The sequence below is a fragment of the Orcinus orca genome, chromosome 1, assembly GCF_937001465.1.
Source record: "Orcinus orca chromosome 1, mOrcOrc1.1, whole genome shotgun sequence".
Lineage (NCBI taxonomy): Eukaryota > Metazoa > Chordata > Mammalia > Artiodactyla > Delphinidae > Orcinus > Orcinus orca.
Genome location: NC_064559.1, coordinates 170,378,008 through 170,398,616, shown reverse-complemented (window position 1 = coordinate 170,398,616; position 20,609 = coordinate 170,378,008). Strand labels below are relative to the sequence as shown.

The following is a 20,609-nucleotide window of genomic DNA, read 5'->3' as shown; positions in this document are numbered from 1 at the left end:
TGTGCTATACAGTAGGTCCTTGTTGATTATCTATTTTATATATAGTAGTATGTATATATTAATCCTAAACCTCTGATTTACCCTCCCCCCACACCTTTCCCCTTTGGTAACCGTAAGTTTGTTTTCTATGTCTGTAAGTCTGTTCATGTTTTATAAATAAGTTCATTTGTATCATTTTTTTAGATTCCACATATAAGTGATATCATGTGATATTTGTCTTTCTCTATCTGACTTACTTCAGTTAGTATGATAATCTCTAGGTCTATCCATGGTGCTGCAAATGGCATACCTTTTGTGTTTACATTTTTTATGGCTGAGTTATATTCCATTGTATATATGTACCACATCTTCTTCTTCTCTTTTCTTTTTAATTGGAGTATAGTTGCTTTACAATGTTGTGTTAGTTTCTGTTAGTTTCTGCTGTACAGCAAAGTGAATCAGCTATATGTATACATATATCCCATCTTTTTTGGTTTTCCTTCCCATTTAGGTCAGAGCATTGAGTTCCCTGTGCTCTACAGTAGGTTCTCATTATTTATCTATTTGATACATAGTAGTGTATATATGTCAATCCCAATCTCCCAATTCATCCTACCCTCCCTTCGCCCCCCTTGGGATCCATATGTTTGTTCTCTACATCTGTGTCTTTATTTCTGCTTTGCAAATAAGTTCAACTGTATCATTTTTCTAGATTCTGCATATAAGCGACTTATACGATATTTGTTTTTCTCTTTCTGACTGACTTCACTCTGTATGACAGTCTCTAGTACATCCATGTTTCTGCAAATGGCACAGTTTTGTTCCATTTTATGGCTGAGTAATATTCCATTGTATATATGTACCACATCTTCTTTATCCATGTTGATAGGCATTTAGGTTGTGTCCATGTCCTGGCTATTGTAGACAGTGCTGCAATGAACACTGGGTTGCATGTATCTTTTTGAATTATGGTTTTCTCTGGGTATATGCCCAGTAGTGGTATTGGTGTGTCATATGGTAGTTCTATTTTTAGTCTTTTAAGGAAACTCCATACTCTTCTACATAGTGGCTGTATCAATTTACATTCCCACCAACAGTGTAAGAGGGTTCCCTTTTCTCCACACCCTCTCCAGCATTTACTGTTTGTAGATTTTTTTATGACAGCCATTCTAATCAGTGTGAGGTGATATCTCATTGTAGTTTTGATTTGCATGTCTCTAATAATTAGTGATGTTGAACATCTTTTCATGTGTTTGTTGGCCATCTGTATGTCTTCTTTGGAGAAATTTCTATTTAGGTCTTCCACCCTTTTTTTTTTTTTAACATCTTTATTGGGGTATAATTGCTTTACAATGGTGTGTTAGCTTCTGCTCTATACAAAACGAATCAACCATACACACACATATGTTCCCATATGTCTTGCATCTCCCTCCCTCCCACCCTCCCTATTCCACCCCTCCAGGCTGTCACAAAGCACCGAGCAAATATCCCTGTGCCATGCGGCTGCTTCCCACCAGCCATCTACCTTACGTTTGTTAGTGTGTATATGTCCATGACTCTCTCTCGCCCTGTCACAGCTCACCCTTCCCCCTCCCCATATCCTCAAGTCCGTTCTCCAGTAGGTCTGCATCTTTATTCCTGTCTTACCCCTAGGTTCTTCATGACATTATTTTTTCTTAAATTCCATATATATGTGTTAGCATACGGTATTTGTCTTTTTCTTTCTGACTTACTTCACTCTGTATGACAGACTCTAGGTCTATCCACCTCATTACAAATAGCTCAATTTCATTTCTTTTTTTGGCTGAGTAATACTCCTTGTATATATGTGCCACATCTTCTTTATCCATTCATCCGATGATGGGCACTTAGGTTGTTTCCATCTCCAGGCTATTGTAAATAGAGATGCAATGAACATTTTGGTACATGACTCTTTTTGAATTTTGGTTTTCTCAGGGTATATGCCCAGTAGTGGGATTGCTGGGTCATATGGTAGTTCTATTTGTAGTTTTTTAAGGAACCTCCATACTGTTCTCCATAGTGGCTGAACCAATTCACATTCCCACCAGCAGTGCACGAGTGTTCCCTTTTCTCCACATCCTCTCCAGCATTTACTGTTTCTAGATTTTTTGATGATGGCCATTCTGACTGGTGTGAGATGATATCTCATTGTAGTTTTGATTTGCATTTCTCTAATGATTAATGATGTTGAGCATTCTTTCATGTGTTTGTTGGCAGTCTGTATATCTTCTTTGGAGAAATGTCTATTTAGGTCTTCTGCCCATTTTTGGATTGGGTTGTTTGTTTTTTTGTTATTGAGCTGCATGAGCTGCTTGTAAATTTTGGAGATTAATCCTTTGTCAGTTGCTTCATTTGCAAATATTTTCTCCCATTCTGAGGGTTGTCTTTTGGTCTTGTTTATGGTTTCCTTTGCTGTGCAAAAGCTTTGAAGTTTCATTAGGTCCCGTTTGTTTTTTTTTGTTTTTATTTCCATTACTCTAGGAGGTGGGTCAGAAAGGATCTTGCTGTGATTTATGTCATAGAGTGTTCTGCCTATGTTTTCCTCTAAGAGTTTGATAGTTTCTGGCCTTACATTTAGGTCTTTAATCCATTTTGAGCTTATTTTTGTATATGGTGTTAGGGAGTGATCTAATCTTATACTTTTACATATACCTGTCCAGTTTTCCCAGCACCACTTATTGAAGAGGCTGTCCTTTCTCCACTGTACATTCCTGCCACCTTTATCAAAGATAATTTCTACCCATTTTTTGATTGGGTTGTTTGTTTGGTTGTTTTTTTTGATATTGAGCTGTATGAGCTGTTTGTATATTTTGGAGATTAGTTATTGTTGGTTGCATCATTTGCAAATATTTTCTCCCATTCTGTGGGTTGACTTTTCATTTTGTTTATGGTTTCCTTTGCTGTGCAAAAGCTTTTAAGTTTAAGTAGGTCCATTTGTTTATTTTTATTTTTGTTACTCTAAGAGATGGATCCAAAAAGATATGGCTGCGATTTATGTCAGAGAGTGTTCTGTGTATGTTTTTCTCTAAGAGTTTTATAGTATCCAGTCTTACATTTAAGTCTTTAATCCATTTTGAGTTTGTTTTTGTGTACGGTTTTAGAGAATGTTCTAATTTCATTCTTTTACATGTAGCTGTCCAATTTTCCAAGCACCACTTATTGAAGAGACCATCTTTTCCCCATTGTATGTTCTTGCTTCCTTTGTCATAGATTAATTGACCATAGGTGCGTGTGTTTACTTCTGGACTTTCTGTCCTGTTCCATTGATCTATAAGTCTGTCTTTGTGCCAGTACCATACTGTTTTGATTACTGTAGCTTTATATTATAGTTTGAAGTCAGGAAGCCTGATTCCTCCAGCTCTGTTTTTTGTTCTCAAGATTGCTTTGGCTATTCAGGGATTTTTGTGTTTCCATGCAAAATTCAAGATTTGTTGTTCTAGATCTGCAAAAAATGCCATTGGTAATTTGATAGGGATTTCATTGAATCTGTAGATTGTCTTGGGTAGTATAGTTATTTCACATTACTGAGGCAGTTTCATTTTATGATTAATTTTCTTACTACATTCTTCAGCAGATTCTTTCTAATGGGATTTTTTACTAATTCTTAGAATTTTTCAAAGTAATTTTAATCATCATAATTAATGATTTAATATTGAATAACAAAGTGATTTAAAACATCTGCTTAATTATGGTTGTATTTTACTATGATTTTCAGGTCAAATAAAAGGGAATCAATATCAGTGCTGAACTAAACTACTTACATTGGACAGCTACCATCTTCAAATTCAGAGCAGGCCACACTTCAAATTCAGAGCAGGCCACACTTAAATAAATAATTAATTTATTAAAGGGCTGGGAAGAAAAATTTTTTTATGGATGTTAGAAAAGCAGAGTTTCAACAGAAAATATGAAACAAAGGCAAGAATTGGCAACAAAAACTTTTAATTGAAAATATTTTAAGAATAATATGGTAAAAAGAATATCAGTGAAATTAAAATATGTATTTAAAAAAGCTAAAAAGAAAAAAAGAAAGTTCTGCTTTAACAGCAAAAAAAAATATTGTTTAGAATTATAAGAAGTTTGAAGAAATACATATAAGATGTATCAGATTACATATTATGAAGGAATTTTAAATTACTTTACCTAAGTAGGCAGTTGAATAGAATACCAATTCAACTAACTTTCATAAATATTAACTATGTGCTCTGACATATGGTTGGTAAATGCATTAAGAAAATCTTGTGGGAATAAAGCATCTCAGTATTAAATTTAACCAACTCTTTTCAGGACAACGAAAACAATCATTTCAAACTAAAAATGAAAAAGATATTATGTTTTTACTGAATTGCTAACATTTCTTAACTCAAAGATAATTCATCAGAAGTTTCAGATCATAGAAACCATATGATCCGTTTAAATCACTGCACTTAAAAAATGTTTTATGTGTTAAACAGGAAAATAAAGGTAAAAACCCCACAGTGTTTTATTTAAAGCATGTCATGGAGGATTATGGTTTTAAAGTAGTTTAATAAATGGTTGAAACTCCTGGCAAGTATTCTCAGAATTTACCAAATTTACCCTAAAGGGAGAGTAAAGATTCTTCATCCTTACTAACCTTTGTTAAACAAAAATCAACCTAAGTGCAAAAGAGTCACCAAGTTATAGAAAATGTAGGTTTGATTGTAATCGAACAAGCATACACAAGGTAATTCAAGAACCTTTGTATTAAAGTGAGTAACAGATTTTCAAACAGTTACTCAGTCTATTTTAAAATGCAAAAGTAGAGCAGCAGCTTGAGAATTTGTTCAAGAAATAATTCCTATGTTCATTTAAATTGGCAAAGATTATGAGATTTAAATATAGTCATATGATAGAATCTTCAGAACATTTTGAAAGAATTTCACCCAGATCTACAAAATAATGTTTTTAAGGCCAAATGGAAAATGTCACAAAAGAATCAGAAGTTTTATATGATATATTTAAATTGATAAGTGACAGGAATGAATCACAAAAGAGACAGGTATCTAAGGTAAAAAATATTCTTGTAAAGAAGCAACATGTAAATCTAGAAATGTGATCTAATGTCAACATCGCATTTCTTACTAGATCACATGCAAATAATGCAAACATACCAAACAGAGTAACCAGTACATTTATGGGAGAATTAATGACAGTCTTCTAAAAGTTGAATATTATTACTTAAGGCTAGAAAATTGTAGTCTTCTCATAAATATATTATTTTCTTTTAAACTACAGAATTTCAGCTTCAGTGGGAAACACAAATTTCTTATTACACAGTTATGGTAAGTCAGAACTCTGGGCCTAGATTAGCTAGATTCTCTGCTTAGGGTCCCACAAGTCTGAAATCAGTCTTGGGTGGGGCTGTTGCCTCATTCAAGCCTTGGGGTCCTCTTCCACATTTATTGGTTCTTGGCAGAATTCAGTCCCTTACAGTTGTAGGATTTAAATCCCTATTTTCATGCTGTCTGTCAACAAGGGCCATTCTCAACTCCTAGTGGTTGACTACTATTCCATGCTACATGGCCCTCTCTACGATATGGCAAATTGCTCCTTCAAGGCTAACAGGAGACTCTCTCTAACTTATTCCAACTGTGACCTCTAAATCCTCTTTAGAGTTCACCTGATTAGGTTGGGATCACTCAAGATAATCTCCTTTTTGATTAACTTAAAGTCAACTAATAATAAATCTTAATTATATCTGCAAGGTCTCTTGACCTGTGCCATATAATATAAACTAACCAACCACGGAATTAGTATCCCATCATATTTACAGGTCCCACCTGCATCCAAGGAGAGAGGACTATACAGGGCATGCACACCAGAGGAAAGGAATCTTAGGGACCGTCTCAGAATTCTAACAGAGTTAGGATGAAGATATATGAATGTTAACTTGCAGCAGATTAATAGAATATTGAAAAGGAGTGTTCTGAGTTTTTTTTTTTTTTCTGTTGATCACCAAGAGAAAAACATTGGATTATAAATTCCTGAGTTCAAAGGGCACTATACTATGCACGAGATAAAAACAAATGGGAGGGACTTCCCTAACGTTCCAGTGGGTGGGACTCCACACTCCCAGTGTGGGGGGCCTGGGTTCCATCCCTGGTCAGGGAACTAGATCCTGCATGCATGACACAGCTAAGAGTTTGCATGCTGCAATTAATAAGTCTGCGTGTGCCACAACTAAGACCCAGGGCAGCCAAAATAAATAAATAAATATTTTTAAAAAACAAAAACAAATGGGAGCAAAAAGAGAGTATAAGAACTGGTTTGTCTTAAAGCTGCTGGAGAATTTTAAAGTGGAGTGAAGAGAAAAGAAAGAGTTTGGAAGAAGGTAAAGAGTTATACAGAGTTCCCCTTTCACCCTGCTTCAAGGAATAGTGTAAATTGTGTGTGTGCACACGTGCGTGCATGCGCGTGTGTGTGAATTGAGGAATCACAAAGGAGTGCAGTTACATACTCTTGTTTTGGCTAGGTTTCTAATAGGTAGTGGACTAAGAGCAGCATCCAGCATTATTTAGAAAATGAGGAACCAGAAAAATGGTGGAGTGGCACCTCTCAGTGGGAAAGAGTAGGGTACAGTTTGAGTCCCTGGCTTGATGAGGAGGAAATGTAAAACTCCCATAGGTAAAGAGAGGAAGGGAAATGAGAATTGAAGGAGAAAGATGGTAATGACCAAGGGATCTTAATCATGAGAGAGAGGCAAAGTGATCCTGTAGTATAGGACTTTAGGGTGGACTACTAGGTGGAGAGTAAGACTGAACCTTCAACATCAGACACTGCCTATACAGAAAGAAGATACTATAAGGACATCAGTTACTGTACCAACAGCCTAGGTGAAACCAAGATGGACCACATCCATAGTAGTGAGGGCTTGGATGGCATGTGTGAATTAGACTACAACTGAGTAAATAATGCTGAATTTATTTTTAAAACATCATAGAATTGAAATAAAATTACTAGAAAGCATCTAGGTTAAAGTTTTTTTGCCACCAGTAGTCAAACTATTAAAATAACTAAGACTTCGATTTTTGCCCCTCTGAATTTTGTGGATTATTGCATGCCTATTAAATATTATACTGTTTACATAGAAACTCATGTAACAGAGTTCTACTATAAAGAACTCTTACTGTGTAAGATAACTCATCTTCGGACAAGTTTATTATTAGTCATCACTTTCCCGAATTCTGAAGGGAAAGTAAAGCACTAGATTTCAGTAGTGAAGTTACATCCATGTTGCTTAATTCTGACCATCAAAGATTCACTTGTGCTTTGTAAATGAAGATTTAAGTGATCTGTTTATTATTAGCTTTTTAATCCTACTGGTATTAGATCCATCTTCATAGTCATTAGGCCAATTATAGCAAAGAAATCCATTATATATCAATATCTCCTTTCTTCACACTCTGTAAGAGAAAATTCTTGAGAGATTTCAATCTATAGATGGGGATTAAGTCTTTTAGGATGGCAGAGGACTAAGACATGGAGATAACCTTCCTCCCCACAAATACATCAAAAATACATTTACATGCGGAACACCTCCTACAGAACGTTGGCAGAAGACCTCAGACTTCCCAAAAGGCAAGAAAATCCTCAAGTACCTGGGTAGGGCTAAAGAAAAAACAGAGATAAAAGAATAGGGATGGGACCTGCACCTTTTGGAGGGAGCTGTGAAGGAGGAAAAGTTTCCACACACTAGGAAGCCCCTTCACTAGCAGAGAAGGGGTGGTGGGCGGGGGGGGCGGGATAGCTTCAGAGCCACGGAAGAGAGCTCAGCAACAGGGGTGCAGAGGGCAAAATGGGTACATTCCCACACAGAGGATTGGTGCCGACCAGTACTCACCAGCCTGAGAGGCTTGTGTGCTCACCTGCCTGGGTGGTTGGGGGCTGGGAGCTGAGGCTCGGGCTTTGGAGGTCAGATCCCAGGGAGAGGACTGGGGTTGACTGTGTGAACACAGCCTGAAGGGGGCTAGTGTGCCACAGGTGGCCAGGAGGGAGTCCAGGACAAATCTGGAACTGCCTAAGAGTCAAGAGACCATTGTTTCAGGCTGCGCAAGGAGAGAGGATTCCTTCCCTGTCTGCCCACAGAAGACAGAGCACTGACTAAACAAGCTCCAGAGATGGGCGCGAGCCACGGCGATCAGCTCGGACACTAGAGACGGGCATGAAATGCTAACACTGCTGCTTCAACCACCAAGGACCCTGTGTGCAAGCACAGGTCACTATCCACACAGCCCTGGGAGCCTGTGCAGCATGCAGGGGCCTGTGATCCAGGGACAATTTCCCTGGGAGAACACACAGTGTGCCTCAGGCTGTTGCAACATCATGCCAGCCTCTGCCGCTACAGGCTCACCCCACATTCCAATTATAACTACCTTACCGCTCCCTCCCCCCAGCATGAGTGAGCAAGAGCCCCCTAATGAGCTGGTGCTTTAACCACCTCCTGTCTGGGTGGGGAATAAATGCCTGAGGGCAACCTACATGCAGAGGTGGGGCCAAAACCAAAGCTGAACCCCAGGAGCTGTGCAAACAAAGAAGAGAAAGAGAAATTTCTCCATGCAGCCTCAGGAGCAGTGGATTAAAACCCCACAATCAACTTGATGTACCCTGCATCTGTGGAATACCTGAATAGATAACAAATCATCCCAAAATTGAGGTGGTGCACTTTGGGAGCAACTGTAGACTTGGGGTTTGCTGTCTGTGACTGACTTGATTCTGATTTTTATGTTTATCTTAGTATAGTTTTTGGCGCTTGTTATCAGTGGTGGATTTCTTTTTTGGTTTGGTTGCTCTCTTTTTTCTTTTTTTATTATAATTACTTTTTTATTTTCATAATTTTTAAGTTTTAATTATTTTATTTTTTCTTTGCTTTTTCTCACTTTTCTTCTGAGCCATGTGGCTGAGAGGGTCTTTGTGCTCCAGCCGGGTGTCAGGCCTGAGCCTCTGAGGTGGGAGAACCGAGTACAGGACATTTGACCACCAGAGACCTCCCGGCCCTATGTAATATCAATTGGCGAGACCTCTCCCAGAGATCTCCATCTCAATGCTAAAACCCAGCTCCACCCAACAGACAGCAAGCTCCAGTGCTGGATGCCCCATGCCAAACAAATAGCAAAAGAGGAACACAACCCCGCCCATTAGCAGAGCGGCTGCCTAAAAATAATAAGTTCACAGACACCCCAAAACATACCACTGGACGTGGTCCTGCCCACCAGAAAGACAAGACCCAACTCATCCAGCAAACAGTCACCAGTTGCCTCCACCAGGAAGACTACACAACCCCCTGAACAAAACTTACACACTGGGGACAGACACGAAAAACAACAGGAAATACGAACCTGCATCCTGTGAAAAAGAGACCCCAAACACAGTAAGTTAAGCAAAATGAGAAGACAGAGAAATACGCAACAGATGAAAAGCAAGGTAAAAGCCCAGCAGACCAAACAAATGAAGAGGAAATAGGCAGTCTACCTAAAAAAGAAGTCAGAGTAATGATAGTAAAGATGATCCGGAATCTTGGAAATAGAATGAAGAAAATACAAGAAATGTTTAACAAGGAACTAGAAGAACTAAAGAGCAAACAAACAATGAGGAACAACACAATAAATGAAATTAAAAATTCTCTAGAAGGAATCAATAGCAGAATTACTAAGGCAGAAGAACGGATAAGTGACCTGGAAGATAAAACAGTGGAAATAACTACTGCAGAGCAGAATGAAGAAAAAGGAATGAAAAGAACTGAGGGCAGTCTCAGAGACCACTGGGACAACATTAAATGCACCAACATTTGAATTAAAGGGATCCCAGAAGAAGAAGAGAAAATGATAGGGTCTGAGAAAACATTTGAAGAGATTATAGTTGAAAACTTCCCTAACATGGGAAAGGAAATAGTCAAGTCCAGGAAGTGCAGAGAGTCCCATACAGGATAAATCCAAGGCGAAACATGCAAAGACACATATAAATCAAACTATCAAAACATAAATACAAAGAAAAAATATTAAAAGCAGCAAGGGAAAAGCAAAAAATAACATATGCGGGAATCCCCATAAGATTAACAGGTGATCTTTCAGCAGAAACTCTGCAAAGCAGAAGGGAGTGGCAGGGCATATTTAAAGTCATGAAAGGGAAAAACCTAAAACCAAGATTACTCTACCCAGCAAGGATCTCATTCAGATTTGATGGAGAAATTAAAGCCTTTACAGACAAGCAAAAGTTAAGAGAATTCAGCACCACCAAGCCAGCTTTACAACAAATGCTAAAGGAACTTCTCTAGGCAGGAAACACAAGAGAAGGAAAAGACTTACAATAACAACCCAAAACAATTGAGAAAATGGTAATAGGAACATACATATCGATAATTACCTTAAATGTAAATTAATTAAATGCTCCAACCAAAAGACATAGACTGACTGAATGAATACAAAAACAAGACCCGTATATATGCTGTCTACAAGAGACACACTTCAGACCCAGGGACACATACAGACTGAAAGTGAGGGGATTGAAAAAGATATTCCATGCAAATGGAAATCAAAAGAAAGCTGTAGTAGCAATTCTCATATCAGATAAAATAGACTTTAAAATAAAGACTATTACAAGAGACAAAGAAGGACACTACATAATGATCAAGGGATCAGTCCAAGAAGATGATGTAACAATTGTAAATATTTAGGCAGCCAACATAGGAGCACCTCAATACATAAGGCAAGTGCTAACAGACATAAAAGGGGAAATCAACAGTAACACAATAATAGTAAGGGACTTTAACACCCCACTTTCATCAATAGGCAGATCATCAAAAATGAAAATAAATAAGGAAACACAAGCTTTAAATGATACATTAATCAAGATGGACTTAACTGATATTTATAGGATATTCCATCCAAAAACAATAGAATACACTTTCTTCTCAAGTGCTCATGGAACATTCTGCTGGATAGATCATATCTTGGGACAAAAATCAAGCCTTGGTAAACTTAAGAAAATTGAAATCATATCATGCATCTTTTCCAACCACAACTCTATGAGACTGGATATCAATTATAGGAAAAAAACTGTTAAAAACACAAACACATGGAGGCTAAACAATATGATACTAAATAACCAAGAGGTCACTGAAGAAATCAGAAAGGAAACTAAAAAAAAACTTAAAAAAATGACAATGAAAACATGATGACCCAAAACTTATGGGGTGCAGCAAAAGCAGTTCTAAGAGGGAAGTTTATAGTGACGCAAGCCTACATCAAGAAACAAGAAAAATCTCAAATAAACAACCTAAGCTTACACCTAAAGCAATTAAAGAAAGAAGAGCAAACAAACAAAACCAAAGTTAGCAGAAGGAAAGAAATCATAAAGATCAGATCAGAAATAAATGAAACAGAAATGAAGGAAACAATAGCAAAGATCAATAAACTAAAGCTCGTTCTTTGAGGAGATAAACAAAACTAATAAACCATTAGCCAGACTCATCAAGAAAGAAAGGGAGAAGACTAAAATCAATAGGATTAGAAACGAAAAAGAAGTAACAACTGACACTGCAGAAATACAAAGTATCATGAGAGATTATTAGAAGCCATATATGCCCATTGGAAGAAATGGACAAATTCTTAGAAAAGCACAACCTTCCAAGACTGAACCAGCAAGAAATAGAATATATAAACAGACCAATCAAAAACACGGAAATTGAAACTGTGATTGAAAATCTTCCAACAAACAAAGGCTCAGGACGAGATGGCTTCACAGGCGAATTCTATCAAACATTTAGAGACAAGTTAGCACCTATCCTTCTTCCAAAATACAGCAGCGGGAGGAATACTCCCAAAGTCATTGTACGAGGCCACCATCACCCTGATACCAAATCCAGACAATGATGTCACAAAAAAAGAAAACTGGAGGCCAATATCACTGATGAACATAGATGCAAAAATCCTCTACAAAATAGTAGCAAACAGAATCCAGCAGCACATTAAAAGGATCATACACCATGATCAAGTGGGATTTATCCCAGGAATGCAATGATTCTTCAATACACGCAAATAAATCAATGTGATACACCATATTAACATATTGAAGGATAAAATCCATATGATAATCGCAATAGATGCAGAAAAAGCTTTTGACAAAATTCAACACCCATTTATGATAAAAACTCTCCAGAAAGTAGGCACAGAGGGAACATACCTCAACATAATAGAGCCCATATATGACAAAGCCACAGCCAACATCGTTCTCAATGGTAAAAAACTGAGATAGTTTCCTCTAAGATCAGGAACAAGACAAAGTTGCCCACTCTCACCACTATTATTCAACATAGTGTTCAAAGTTTTAGCCACAGCAATCAGAAGAAATACAAGGAATCCAAATCGGAAAAGAAGAAGTAAAGCTGTCACTGTTTGCAGATGACATGATACTATACATAGAGAATCCTAAAGATGCCACTAGAAAACTACTATAACCAATCAATGAATTTGGTAAAGTAGCAGGATACAAAATTAATGCACAGAAATCTCTTGCATTCCTATACACGAATGATGAAAAATCTGAAAGAGAAATTAAGGAAACACTCCCATTTACCATTGCAACAAAAAGAATAAAATACCTAGGAATAAACCTGTCTAAGGAGACAAAAGATTTGTATGCAGAAAACTATAAAGCACTGATGAAAGAAATTAAAGATGAAACAAACGAGGGAGAGATATATCATGTTCTTGGATTGGAAAAAACATTGTGAAAATGACTATACCATACAAAGCAATCTAAAGAATCAATGCAATCCCTATCAAACTACCAATGGCATTTTTCACAGAGTTAGAACAAAAAAGTTCACAATTTGTATGGAACACAAAAGACCCTGCATAGCCTAAGCAATCTTGAGAAAGAAAAATGGAGCTGGAGGAATCAGGCTTCCTGACTTCAGACTATACTACAAAGCTACAGTAATCAAGGCAGTATGGTACTGGCACAAAAACAGAAATAGATGAATGGAACAGGATAGAAAGCCCAGAGATAAACCCACACACATATGGTCACTTTATCTATGATAAAGGAGGCAAGAATATACAATGGAGAAAAAAGAACCTCTTCAATAAGTGGTGCTGGGAAAACTGGAGAGCTACACATAAAAGAATGAAATCAGAACACTCCCTAACACCATACACAAAAGTAAACTCAAAATGGATTAAAGACCTAAAGCCAGTGTCTGTAAAGCCAGACAATATAAAACTGTTAGAGCAAAACAGAGGAAGAACACTCTTTGACATATATCACAGTAAGATCCTTTTTGACCCACCTCCTAGGAAATGGAAATAAAAACAAAAATAAATGGGGCCTAATGAAACTTAAAAGCTTTTGCACAGCAAAGGAAACCATAAACAAGACCAAAAGACAACCCTCAAAATTGGAAAAAATATTTGCAAACGAATCAACTGACAAAGGATTAATCTCCAAAATATACAAGCAACTCATGCAGCTCAATATCAAAAAAACTAACAACCCAATCATAAAATGGGCAGTAGACCTAAATAGACATTTCTCCAAAGAAGACATACAGATGACCAAGAGGCACATGAAAGGATGCTCAATGTCACTAATTATTAGAGAAATGCAAATCAAAACTACAGTGAGGTACCATGTCACACTGGTCAGAGTGGCTATCATCAGAACACCTACAAACAATAAATGCTGGAGAGGGTGTGGAGAAAAGGGAACCCTCTTGCACTGTTGGTGGGAATGTAAATTGCTACAGCCACTTTGGAGAACAGTATGGAGGTTCCTTATAACACTAAAAATAGAACTACCACTTGACCCAGCAGTACCACTACTGGACATATATTCTGAGAAAACCATAATTCAAAGAGAGACATGTACCACAATGTTCACTGCAGCACTATTTACAATAGCGAGGACATGGAAGCAACCTAAGTGTCCATCAAGAGATGAATGGGTAAAGAAGATGTGACACATATATACAATGGAATATTACTAAGCCATAAAAAGAAATGAAATTGAATTATTTGTAGTGAGGTGGATGGACCTAGAGTCTGTCATACAGAGTGAAGTAAGTCAGAAAGAGAAAAACAAATACCATATGCTAACACATATATAGAAGCCTAGATGAATAGGACAGGAATAAGGAAGCAGCTGTAGAGAATGGATTTGAGGATACGTGGAGGGGAAGGGTAAGCTGGGACGAAGTGAAAGAAGTAGAATTGACATATATACACTACCAAATGTAAAATAGATGGCGAGTGGGAAGAAGCTGCATAAGCACAGGGAGATCAGCTCAGTGCTTTGTGATCACCTAGAGGGGTGGGATAGGGAGGGTTGGAGGGAGACGCAAGATGGAGGGGATATGGGGATATATGTATACATATAGATGATTTACTTTGTTATGCAGCAGAAACTAACACAACATTGTAAAGCAATTATACCCCAATAAAGATGTTAAATTTTTAAAAAATGTCTTTTATATTTGGTTTATTGAGATACAATTGACATATAATATTATGTAAACTTAAGGTATACAAACATGATGACTGATACATGTATGTATTGTGAAATGACTACCACAGTACAGTTAGTCAACACTTCTGTCACCTCACATAATATACTTTTTGGTGTGTGGTCAGAATATTTACAATCTATTCTGTTAGCAACCTTCAAATATTTAACACTATTGTTAACTCTGATCATCATGTTGTATGTTAGATCCCCGGACTTATTCATCTTATAACTGAAAATTTGTACCCTTGACCAGCATATCCCCATCTCCTCCAGCCACCAGCCCCTGTCAACCACTATTCTACTCTGTTTCTATGAGACTGGCATTTCTAGATTCCACGTATAAGTGAAATCATACAGTATTCTCTTTCTCTGACTGATTTACTTCCCATAGCATAATGCCCTCAAGATCTATCTTTGTTGTCGCAAATGTCAAGATTTCCTTTTTTTATAGCTGAATAATACTCCATTGTGTATATATACAACATTTCCTTTATCCATTATTCCATTGATGAGTGCTTCAGTTGTTCCCACCTCGTGGATATTGTAAATAATGCTGCGATGAACATGGGGGATGCAGATATTTCTTCAAGATAGTGGTTTCATTTCCTTCAGTTAAATACCAAGAAGTGGGATTGCTGGATCATATGATAGATCTCTTTTTAATTTTTTAAGGAACTTCTATACTGTTTTCCAGTGGATGTACCAATTTACATTCCCACTAAGAATGCACAAGGGTAAGCTTTTCTCTACATCCTCACCAACACTTGTTATTTCTTGTCTTTTTGGTAATACGCATTCTGCAGGTGTATTGTGTTTTTAATTTTCCTTTCCCTTATGATTAGTGATTTTGAGCATCTTTTCATGTACTTGTTGGCCACTTGTATACCTTCTCTGGCAAAATGTTTATTCAGATCCTCTGCCACTTTAAAAATCAGATTATTTGTTTTATGCTATTGAGTTCTATGGGTTCCTTATATATTTTGGATATTAATCTCATATCATGTAAGTGGTAAGAAAATATTTTCTCTCATTGTAGGTTGCCTTTTCATTTTGTTCGTTGTTTCTCTTGCTATGCAGAAGGTTTTTTAGTATGATGTGGTCCCACTTGTTTATTTTTGCTTTTGATAATAATCAAGGTCAATTTTAGGGAGGTTTTCCCCTGTTTTCTTCTAGTAATTTTATGGCTTCAGGTCTTACATTTAAGTTTTTAATCCATTTCAAGCTAATTTTTGTAAGAGGTATAAGATAGGGATCCAATTTCTTTTCTTTCCATGTGAATATCCAGCTTTCCAACACTATTTATTGATGAGACTGTCTTTTCCTCTTTGAGTATTTTTGGCTCATTTGTCAAATATTTGTTCACCATATATGCATGGATTTATTTCTGGGCTCTCAATTCCATTCCATTGGTCTATGTGTCTGTTTTTATGCCAGTACTATACTGTTTTTTTTTTATTTGAAGTATAGTTGATTTACAATATTATATTAGTTTCAGATGTACAACAGTAATTCAATATTTTTGTAGATTATACTCCATTTAAAGTTATTACAAAATAAGGGCTATATTTCCCTGTGCTGTGCAATATATCCTTGTTGCTTATCTATTTTATACATAATAGTTTGTACCTCTTAATCTCATACCCCTATCTTTCCCCTCCCCTCTTCCCTCTCCCTACTGGTAACTTGTAGTTTGTCTCTGTATCTGTGAGTCTGTTTCTGTTTTGTTATGTACTTTTATTTGTTTTATTATTTGGATTCCATATATAACTGATAACATAAAGTATTTGTCTCATCTGACTTATTTCACTAAGCATAATACCCTCTAGGTCCATCCCCATTGTTTCAAATGGATGGATTTCATTCTTTCTTATGGCTGAATATTATTCCATTGTATGACTATATCACATCTTCTTTTTGCATTCCCCTGTTGATGGACACTTAGGTTGCATCCATACCTCAGTTATTGTAAATAATACTGAATATAAGGGTGCATATATTTTTTTGAATTATTGTTTTTGTTTTCTTTGGATATATACTCAGGGTTGGAATTTCTGGATCATATGGTAGTTCTAGTTTTAGTTTTTTTGAGGAACCGCCATAATGTTTTCCATAGTAGCTGCACCAATTTACATTCTACCAACAGTGTATAAGGGTTGCCTTTTCTCAAAATCCTCACCAGCATTTGTTATTTGTTGTCTTTAATGATAGCCATTCGGATAGGTGTGAGATGATATCTCACTGTGGTTTTGGTTTGCATTTCACTATCAATTAGCAATGTTGAGCAACTTTTCATGTGCTTATTGGCCATTTGTATGTCTTCATTGGAAAAATCTCTATTCAGGTCTTCTGCCCATTTTTTAATTGGGTTTTTTTTAATATTGAGTTGTGTGAGCTGTTTATATATTTTGGATATTAATCTCTTATCGGCCGTATCATTTGCAAATATTTTCTCCATTCTGTAGGTTGTTGTTTCATTCGTTGATGGTTTGCTTTGCTGTGCAAAAGCTTTGGAGTTTAATTAGGTCCCATTTATTTATTTTTGCTTTTATTTCTTTTGCCTTAGGAGACAGGTCCTAAAAAATACTGCTACAATTTATATTAAAGAGTGTTCTGTGTTCTCTTCTAGGAGTTTTATGGTTTCAGGTCTTATGTTTAGGTCTTAATCCATTTTGAGTTTATTTTTGTATATGGTATGAGAAAACGTCTAATCTCATTCTTTAACATGTAGCTGTCCAATTTTCCCAGCACCACTTATTGAAGAGGCTGTCTTTTGTCCATTGTATATCCTTGCCTCCTTTGTCATAGATTAATTGACCATAGGTGTGTGTGTTTATTTCTGGGCTCTCTATTCTGTTCCATTCATCTATATGTCAGTTATTGTGCCAGTATCATGCTGGCACAATAGCATGATATTTTGATGACTGTAGCTTTGCAGTGCCTGAAGTATGAAGTCTGGGAGCATGATACCTCCATCTTTGTTCTTTTCTCTCAAGATTGTTTTGGTAATTTGAGTCTTTTGTGGTTCAATATAAATTTTAGGATTATTTGTTCTAGTTCTGTGAAAAATGTCATGGGTATTTTGATAGGGATTGCATTAAACCTGCAGATTGCTTTGGGCAATATGGCCACTTTAACAATATTAATTCTTCCAGTCCATGAACACGGGATATCTTTACATTTCTTTGTATCATCTTCAGTTTCCTTCATCAGTGTTTTAAAGTATAGGTTTTTCACATTTTTGGCTAAGTTTATTCCTAGATATTTTATTCTTTTGTTGAGATTTTAAACAAGATTGTTTTCTTGCTTTCTCTTTCTGATAGTTCATTATTAGTGCATAGAAAAGCAAAAGATTTATGATATTAATCTTGTATCCTGCCACTTTACTGAATTCGTTTATTAGTTCAAATAGATTCTGTGTGGAGACTTTAGGGTTTTGTATATATGGTATCTTGTCATCTGCAAATAGTGACGGTTTTACTTCTTCCCTTATAACTTGAATGCCTTTTATTTCTTGTCTTATTGCTGTGGCTAGAACTTCTAATACTATGTTAAATAGAAGTGGTGAGAGTGGGCATCCTTGTCTTCTTCTGGATTTTAAAGGAAAGACTCAGCTTTTCACCATTGAATATGATGTTAGCTGTGGCTTTGTCATAAATGGCCTTTATTACGTTGACATATATTTCCTCTGTACCAACTTAAATGAGAATTTTTATCATGAATGGATGTTGAATTTTGTCAGATGCTTTGTCTATGTCTATTGAGATGATCATGTGATTTTTATTTTTTATTTCATTGGTGTGGTGTATCTCAATTGATTTGCAAATATAGAACCATCCTTGCATCTCTGGAATAAATCCCACTTCATCATGGTGTATGACCTTTTTATATATTGTTGAATTCAGTTTGTTAATATTTTGTTGAGGATTTTTGCATCTATATTCATCAGAGATATTGGCTTATAATTTTCTTTTTTCTTTTTTTTTTTTTCTAATGTGTTTGTCTGACTTCGGTATCAGGGTGATAGTGGCCTCATAGAATGAACTTGGGAGGAGAATTCCCTCTACTTCAATATTTTGGAATACCTTGAGAAGGATAGGTATTAGCTTTTCTTTATATGTTTGGTAGAACCCCACTGTGAAGCTGTCTGGTTTTGGACTTTTATTTGCTGGGAGTTTTTTTTTTTAATTACATATTCAATTTCACTACTAGTGATTGGTCTCTTCAGATCATCTATTTCTTCTTTTCCTTTTTTTATTTTTACATCTTTATTGGAGTATAATTACTTTACAATGGTGTGTTAGTTTCTGCTTTATAACAAAGTGAATCCGTTATACATATACATATGTTCCCATATCTCCTCCCTCTTGTATCTCCCTCCCTCCCACCCTCCCTATCCCACCCATCCAGGTGGTCACAAAGCATCGAGCTGATCTCCCTGTGCTATGCGGCTGCTTCCCACTAGCTATCTATTTTACGTTTGGTAGTAGTGTATATATGTCCATGGCACTCTCTCACGTTGTCACAGCTTACCCTTCCCCCTCCCCATATCCTCAAGTCCATTCTCTAGTAGGTCTGTGTCTTTATTCCCGTCTTACCCCTAGGTTCTTCATGACATTTTTTTTTCTTAGATTCCATATATATGTGTTAGCATACGGTATTTGTCTTTCTCTTTCTGACTTACATCACTCTGTATGACAGACTCTAGGTCCATCCACCTCATTACAAATAGCTCAATTTCATTTCTTTTTATGGCTGAGTAATATTCCATTGTATATATGTGCCACATCTTCTTTATCCATTCATCCGATGATGGACACTTAGGTTGTTTCCATCTCCTGGCTATTGTAAATAGAGCTGCAATGAACATTTTGGTACATGACTCTTCTTGAATTATGGTTTTCTCAGGGTATATGCCCACTAGTAGGATTGCTGGGTCATATGGTAGTTCTATTTGTACGTTTTTAAGGAACCACCATACTGTTCTCCATAGTGGCTGAACCAATTCACATTCCCACCAGCAGTGCAAGAGTGTTCCCTTTTCTCCACACCCTCTCCAGCATTTATTGTTTCTAGATTTTTTGATGATGGCCATTCTGACTGGTGTGAGATGATATCTCATTGTAGTTTTGATTTGCATTTCTCTAATTATTAATGATGTTGAGCATTCTTTCATGTGTTTGTTGGCAATCTGTATATCTTCTTTGGAGAAATGTCTATTTAGGTCTTCTGCCCATTTTTTGGATTGGGTTGTTCATTGTTTTGTTATTGAGCTGCATGAGCTGCCTGTAAATTTTGGAGATTAATCCTTTGTCAGTTGCTTCGTTTGCAAATATTTTCTTCCATTCTGAGGGTTGTCTTTTGGTCCTGTTTATGGTTTCCTGTGCTGTGCAAAAGATTTGCAGGTTCATTAGGTCCCATTTGTTTATTTTTATTTCCACTTCTCTAGGAGGTGGGTCAAAAATGATCTTGCTGTGATTTATGTCATAGAGTGTTCTACCTGTGTTTTCCTCTAAGAGTTTGATAGTTTCTGGCCTTACATTTAGGTCTTTAATCCATTTTGAGCTTATTTTTGTGTATGCTGTTAGGGATTTTTCTAATCTCATACTTTTACAGGTACCTGTCCAGTTTTCCCAGCACCACTTATTGAAGAGGCTGTCCTTTCTCCACTGTACATTCCTGCCTCCTTTATCAAAGATAAGGTGACCATATGTGCGTGGGTTTATCTCTGTGCTTTCTATCCTGTTCCATTGATCTATATTTCTGTTTTTGTGCCAGTACCATATTGTCTTGATTACTGTAGCTTTGTAGTATAGTCTGAAGTCAGGGAGCCTGATTCCTCCAGCTCCGTTTTTCATTCTCAAGATTGCTTTGGCTATGCGGGGTCTTTTGTGTTTCCATACAAATTGTGAAATTTTTTGTTCTAGTTCTGTGAAAAATACCAGTGGTAGTTTGACAGAGATTGCATTGAATCTGTAGATTGCTTTGGGTAGTAGTGTCATTTTCACAATGTTGATTCTTCCAATCCAAGAACATGGTATATCTCTCCATCTATTTGTACCATGTTTAATTTCTTTCATCAGTATCTTATA

General features: G+C 36.6%; 1 long non-coding RNA gene across 1 annotated transcript in view; it reads right to left on the bottom strand.

Moving 5' to 3' along the window:
* The window catches only part of LOC125961588 (uncharacterized), an 89,549-nt gene extending 70,122 nt beyond the window's left edge, over positions 1-19,427 (bottom strand). Inside the window, exon 1 of the long non-coding RNA XR_007472461.1 lies at positions 19,236-19,427. This is a non-coding gene — a long non-coding RNA (uncharacterized LOC125961588). The remainder of the gene's footprint in view (positions 1-19,235) is intronic.
* Between the last annotated feature and the right edge of the window lie 1,182 nt (positions 19,428-20,609).